This window comes from Sparus aurata, chromosome 8 (assembly GCF_900880675.1).
Source record: "Sparus aurata chromosome 8, fSpaAur1.1, whole genome shotgun sequence".
In the NCBI taxonomy this organism is placed as follows: Eukaryota; Metazoa; Chordata; class Actinopteri; order Spariformes; family Sparidae; genus Sparus; species Sparus aurata.
The window spans coordinates 9,140,104-9,147,505 of NC_044194.1; positions in this window are offsets into that span (position 1 = coordinate 9,140,104).

Below are 7,402 nucleotides of genomic sequence, written 5' to 3' on the forward strand. Positions count from 1 at the left end.
ACATATGCTGATGCGCTGGTTGGAAGACGTGAAGCAGATCTGGTAAGTTAGCGGCCAGCAGTGTGAATGTGGCCGAGATCTGAGTCAAGCCAGCAGCACGTTTGGCACCAGGCACCAGTGAGACTCCGCAAGGTCACCAGCACTCAACCCGCATCAGATCAGGAAGGACGAGATGACAGAGAATCTGGCCTGAAGGGGAACACATACTTACAAGCGCATACGTATGCGCGCATTCAAGAAGGCTGTAAACTCACCGAAGATATGCAGGGGGAACATGCTTGCACGCGCACTTATTGTACAGCTGTATTTACTGTACGTCTACGAGGACGCAGCCATCGACACGGAGAGACACTTAATAGATCATGCAAGCTTCAACAGTCACAAAGACACAGCTGCTGTGCTCCCTAACTATCATCGGAGTAGCAATAAACGTCATCCATGTGGATGTCTGCCATTATAGTGCAGGATAATGAGCGGTATTGGTGATTGACCTGATTTCCCCCCCAGTCCAGAGTACTCTCAGGCCTCTTAGTACCCACCGCACATGAACATACATAAAAAGACATTAAATCTTGTTTACATGTAAGAGAGCACAGTCAATGCCATAACAACAGACTGAATTGCGGGATGAAAGTGGGGGCTGATAAAAGAGGGAGCAGAGCACAGAGGGAGAGAAAGAGGTCAATCCACATGAAGGGAGGCATTCTGGATATAAATGCCCCGTAGTGGAGTACTGTCACTTAGCGCATGTGGTCCGTGTGTGAGTGAGTGTCGCGTCTGTCGAAAAACCTCCCTTTAAAAAAAATATGCCACATTAAATAAATTAGTCAGACTCGCGAAGGGAAAAAAAAAAAAAAAAAAAAAACTGCAGAGGGAACGATAAAAGACGCGATTCGACAACATGTGTTGTGACAGACACAAACCATATTTGGAGCACATTGCGCATTCCGAACGCACAACAAACAAAAAACATCGTTCAGAAAATACTGCTCGACACAGTGGAATATGTGCGGTGTTTGCAGTGACAAAATAGACCTACTTATCGCGTGCTTATTTGCTGCGCTCCAGCACAAATGCCAAAGTTGCTTTCTGCGGAGCGGTGCACATTTAAGGAGGTCTTCTCACCCTGATTCCTTCTTAGACACATATCCCGGCTACCAACTGCCTCTGTCAGCACACACAGCGGCACGCACACACACACACACGCACACACACACACACACACACACAAGTCTCCAAGGGCATTCTCACACATGCATACAAAGGCTCATGCACAATCATGGCATATGTGCGCACACACACACACACACACACACACACAGGCACACACACTCACCGCCCCCACACACAGGCAAATACCCCTTGGCACCTGAATTCAGGTTGCTATAACTGTATGGGCCATTTTTAGCTCTTTAATAATACTTGAATAGTTGTTACCTGAGATAACCCCAGGGAGAGGAAAAACAATTCCAGTCTCCCACAAGCCCTGGAGTTTAATCCTCTCTAGTATCCTAGGGAAATAATGCTTCCTCTAATAATTCCTTGGGTCTTTCAGTTCAACATTGATGTCCTTTTGTGTTGGCTGAGGCCATTAGTTCTGACACATGTATAATTGATTATCATATTAACAGCTAAAATCATTCTGCTCATTTTTGCTGAGGCCATCGGGATAGACAAGGTACACAATGGCTTCGAGCAGTTGGATCCATAGCTGAGATACGACAGACTTTATCGCCCCCGGCTGGGAATTTCCCGTCGGACGCCACAGAGCGTGCAGTATAAAATCACAGGAAAACAACAGTAAAAAAGAACAACAACAACAACAAAACCACAAGAGAACAATATAAAACAGGGATCAACACCAAGGACAGCTACAGAACGCACATGCAGCATTTCAGCAAAGGTGTTGTTAAGGCTTTTATGGACATGTTGAGAAGGTGGGGAACCATGAACTGTCTGCCTGAGGTGGAGAGCTGATACTCAGGGTGGGCAACATGAGCTGATCTTTTTTTGGGGGGGCCTGTTTGATTGTGGTTTGTTGAGAAACAGCCTGAGGATCTGGATGTCCATTGACACCTATGATCTCAATGGTTGTATGTATATGTCCGGCCTTTTTTCGGGTTACCAAAACATGGAAAGACGCCAAGAGGAAGAAGGTTCTCACGCACCGCAAGATAGAATATAAGCTTCATTCCCAGTTCCCACCAAAGTTTTAAACAGAACCTCTGGGTGTCCCCCTGTATTATAGCGTGATCATGAATCAAACAGAATCTTTGTGTTGAGGCCGAGATGATGATCGTAAGTTAACACAACGTTCTGGTTGTTTAAACCACAGAGTGAGAAAGCATAAGCCTGGAAAAAATGTAAGAGAGATGACACACCCCTGGGTCGCTTCGGTACTGATACTCAGATGCTCGGACTGGATGCAGCTACAGTCTGTGCACCCTGCTGCCATCTGACAAAAGATACGTATCGGCTGCCGTACCACCAGACTACGGAGCAGTCTTCTTTCCTCAGGTCACTTTACCACTATTCTTGCACACAGTCTGCCACTTGGAAAGCAGCTGTGGACGGCTTCTGTTGAGGGGAAACAAACTATAGTATCAGAGGATTTACAGATAGGTAAAATGACCTCAGTCTAAGACCCAAAACTTCACTGTCATCACTACAGACTGTCTGCCCAACTGTACACTGCCCACACCAACCGTCATTGACATACACGCCGGGCCTTCAGTTCTGTCAGCGCGGATGTAGGTAAAACCTTTGATTTCTACCTTTGGACTGGGGATTTCTGGTCTTAACCACGTCTCAGTGAAGAGCATTACAGAGGATTCACCGTATTCAAACCAGGCTTTCCACAGCAGTTGGAGTCCATCCATCTTAGTCCCCGGTGATTTTGCATTGCACAGGATCGTGGATGGTAGTGGAGGCCTGTTTCCTCTCCTTCTCAGCTCCCCTGCCTCGTTTTCTCTCGCTCTGTTGCCATGATGATTTTATCTCCCTGGGCAGGTTTTCGATGAGGGACCCCTGTAGGTGATTGCGGCCAGACAGAAGCAACTCTGGTTTGAACTTTATGGCCAGGCTGTCCATTTTATGACGTGGTAGTTGTCACCGGATCACTACTGCCACAAAAACCGTCCAAGAGCAGAAAATATCAAATTTTTGTCACTCATACAGATATTACTGCACATGATACACCCCAATCGTCTGACAAATAGCTGCTGGGACAGCCAAATGATCACATAACACCAAAAAAACAGCAGACTGGCGTGTCTGCTGCCTGCAGAATAACGCCAGGGCCATTTTTGGCAAAGCATGTCTCCTTTTGCTATACTTGGAGATGAAGCCATGTGACCACTAGAACCGTCAGTGCTGTTCTCGTCGTTCTCCCGTCAGTTTACTCCAAAGCCTCATGCTAGTGCAGTTGGTCCCTGCTAGAGGAGTGGCACTTATGCTGTACGTAATGGTATGAAGGAGACGCGATCGTCGCAGGGAACCTTCCTCTTCGCTCAGGTTCAAGGGTCATCAAACCACATTATTCATACGAGCTGAGGGTTCAGTCGGAGCTACAGGGAGGGGGGAGAGAGGGGGACAGAGGGAGGATAGATAGAAGGAGGCGAAGAAGAGGAGGTGGTTTCTGTGCCACCGTTCGATAAATGAGCAGAACACAAATTACTTTAAGTGTGTTGCCTTGAGCCAATTCAAAGGGCAGTGCTGGGCCAGCACTCTTTGACCTTATCTAAAAGGAACGATTAGCGAGTCGAGCTCCAAACGTGTCCGGCACGAAACACGAACACGGAAATATGTAAGCGCACACACATTTACACCCTCATATATAAAAATCAGCTTCAAATGAGATTTGATTCACGACATACATATTGATTTGTTTCTGTATAATCAAAGAATGCGAATAAGTATAATATAATAATAACTAACTCTCCACTGTGATCGGGTGTAAACATTCCCACCAGCCTGAGCTAGTGCTAATAAGTAAATCCTAGCATGCTAAACTAAGATAGTGAACATGCTCGATATGATACCTCCTTGGCAAGTGTCATTGCAAGCATATTAGCATGCTGATATTAGCATCTAGCTTAATCCTTGCACCCCTGTGCTTGTAGCCTCATGCAGTCGCTACAATGGTTTTAGACTTTGCAACAACTAATCAGGGTGCTTGACTCTCAGGTCCGGTCTCTGTACTGTACTGTACATTTACAAAATATATGAAAAGATGGTTGATGGAGTGGGACAATTTGACCCATAACAAATTGGTTTCAAAGAAAAGGCAAGGAGAGGAGAGGAGGAGAGGACAGGAGAGGAGGTCTATGACGTCAAAAGGGTAGTTGGTGGCTTACATAGCCTTATCTGTAGCCTGTATCCCATGGTTACCATATGCCGAACACAGCTGGGAACCCGGGCCGGAGAGAGCAGGGTGACGCACTAGACACACACACACACTGTAGGACAGCTGGCACCCAACGCAAACGCACGCTAAAACACACCTATACCGTCGCCAGTGCAATTCCACTTCACCTGAATGCGGCCCTCACACTGGGGGCGGTGTTTCTAATTCCATCCCGGGTTAGAGAGAACACAGAGGGGCTAATATCTGCAGGATCTCCAACTGGGAGAGGTAACACACCTCCATCCCCATGGGATCATCCTGACGGAGGGAGATAGATAGAAAGAGGGAGACGGAGAACGAGATACACAGAGGGGGAGGCGGAGAGAGACGTAGACAGACAGAGAGAGAGGAAAAAAAAGGGAAAGACGGCCTGATACAGAGTCACAGACAGAGACAGACAGAAAGGAAAATAGGAGGAAGAGAAAGCAGCACATTATCTCTGTGTAGAGTCCTGGGAGGAACAGCCTGTTTGTAGAGTGATACCTATCAGCTCGCTGGCTGTCTCGGGAGATATTACTGCACCGTGGTGTACTTTACCCAGATAAAACATCCCAGCGTCTCTGATAGAAAGACTCAGACAGATAGTGGCAAGGTGAAAGGGAAAGAGGCAGAGAGGCTGTCAGACAGATTGACAGACAAAAGATTGGCAGAATAGCTGATCACTTCCTTTTTAAAAAATACATGCTACGGCATAATGGATGGGATTATGCAGAATACATGATTTAGCAAATCCTCGCATCAAAAGTTACACCGCGCGACAGATGGTGCAGGCGTGCGAGATATCCCAGCTGAAATCAAACACAGAAATGCTGTGGCTGCGTGGCAAAGAAGTTTAAAGTGCATCGCGCATATACACTGCATACTGTGTGCTTTTGTTTGCATGTCTCCCCCCGACACGTCAAACTGTGGACCGGTTTGTCACAAGTGTGCATCGCTCGGTGAATTGCATCTAGTCAAAAACGCGTCATGCTTCCCATATGGAAAGTCATTTTGGATATGAAAAAGACTTCCTAGCCTTAACTTGGAAGTTGGTTGTCACTTTGAGACTAAGTGATCTCCCAGACTACGCTGTTTAATGTCCCCCAGCCTTCCCCTCCTCTGATGATTCACCCTGCTGTGTGTCTGCATGCCCGCCTGTCTGTCTGTCTGTCTTCTCAGCCCGTCGCGCTGCCTCCCGGGGCCCTGATTGAATAACTAATGATTAATATCAACACAGCCACTGCCACGGCGACTGATTTACCACATTCATTGATCCAGACCTTGAGATGTCATGAAAAAAAGGTGCAGATTGAACCGCAGGCAAGGTTTTGTGAGACTAAATTATCTGAGCCTGACACCCAAAATTCAGGGCGCATCGGGGGAAATATACTGCCGCAGACAGCATCCCACTCCCCGTTCTCAGAATTGGAAATCTAAACCGTTATTTAACCAGGTGCGTTGTGAAAAATAAAGCCTAGGGTTTAATATGTATCCACACCTGGTTTCTGCCTAGTAATGACAATTTATTGGCCCATGAGCAGCTTCATTTGAACAGTTGGGGATTAACTGCGTTTCTCCAGGGTGTGTGCAGAGCAGTTGCTGAGCAAAGATAGAACCCCTTTACTCAAACTTCTCTCTGCCAGATTTGTCTAATTCCAAAAATACAAAGCAGGGACTTTCTGGATACAGGTTTCCAAACATCGGGACCACACTGAGGCAAAGCCGTCGCCGAGGGGGGGGCGGGGGGGGCTGTTGGTTGTAGTTTGGGTAAAACAAAAAAGTTGGATTTCCAAAATGAATATAAATAAGAAGTTGATTCAGTCCATCTGTATGGTTGGAGGCGGCAAGCTGCTGCGGCCTCGAAAAAACATGTGCACCCACAAATGAGACGGGAGCTCCGTGTTTGTGACTACACATCTCGATTTGTGATAAACAAATTATGACTCATCTTTCATCTCAGGAGGTATAATTGATTCTCTCTTGTCCTTTCCAGTTCCTCCCTGAGTCACCTTATCAAGTAGTTTGCGCACCGTTGTACCAAGCAAAAAATAGAATTTGGTCAGCAGCGAATATCTCTATCCATGTCGTCAGCTCTGATATTCACAGCCCAGTCGGCAGGATAAAAATGTTGGCAGTTTTTCGCAGAGCACAGATGCATTCAGATTCGCACGTGTCGTGGGCCATGTGCCGTATTGTCGTTGTTTATGATCAGACTGTCATGGCAGTAGGCGGAGGGGGCGGTTGCGGAGCAACAAGTGGGAAAGCTGTAGCCGCATTTCACACATTTGTAAGTGAGGAACCACTGAACAGTTTCCAGGTGACCACGGGGATCTTTGTGTCGGCCTTTGTGCGGTTCTATTGATAGGACAGCTACAGAGAGATGACAGAAAACGGGGTGAAAGAGTAGAGGGGTGATACGCAGACCCGAACCCCGGGCTGCTGCAGCGAGGACAAGGCCTCTGCACATGGGACTCCCGCCCTACCAACTGAGCTACTGGGCACCCAGATCTTTGGATTCTTGACATGAACTCGGCACATCTTCAGCCGTGTTTGGGGCGATCAGAGCAGGTATCGTAAGCCAAACCATGATCTTCTTCCAACCCTTACTGAGTGACATGTGTGCCCGAAGCTAACCAGATCAGAAGCAACGCGTCAGGAGACAAAACAGAAAATTGAACCCAAGGAAATGTCGAGATTGCGTAGACATTGCCATCATGTATTCGGGCGACGCGTAACTCTTGTTTTGGCCTCCGCAAATTCCTGAAGGTAACATCTGCCTCTTGAGCTACTGAATGCGCACACCATTTCTTTTTTCTTCTATCCCTTCGGTGCCCGACAGGTAGGATTAGACTCGACTCGATTGGAAAACAGCCTGCCGCTGCATCCGGGAGTCCAAATTTAATGAGAGTGATGAGAGCGAACAAAAACACGGAGCTGAATCACACTAAAATGCCCCGTCAGGTGTTCACGGGTGTCGCTGGTGATCCACATCAGAGTTGAAATATGACACAGAGGCCC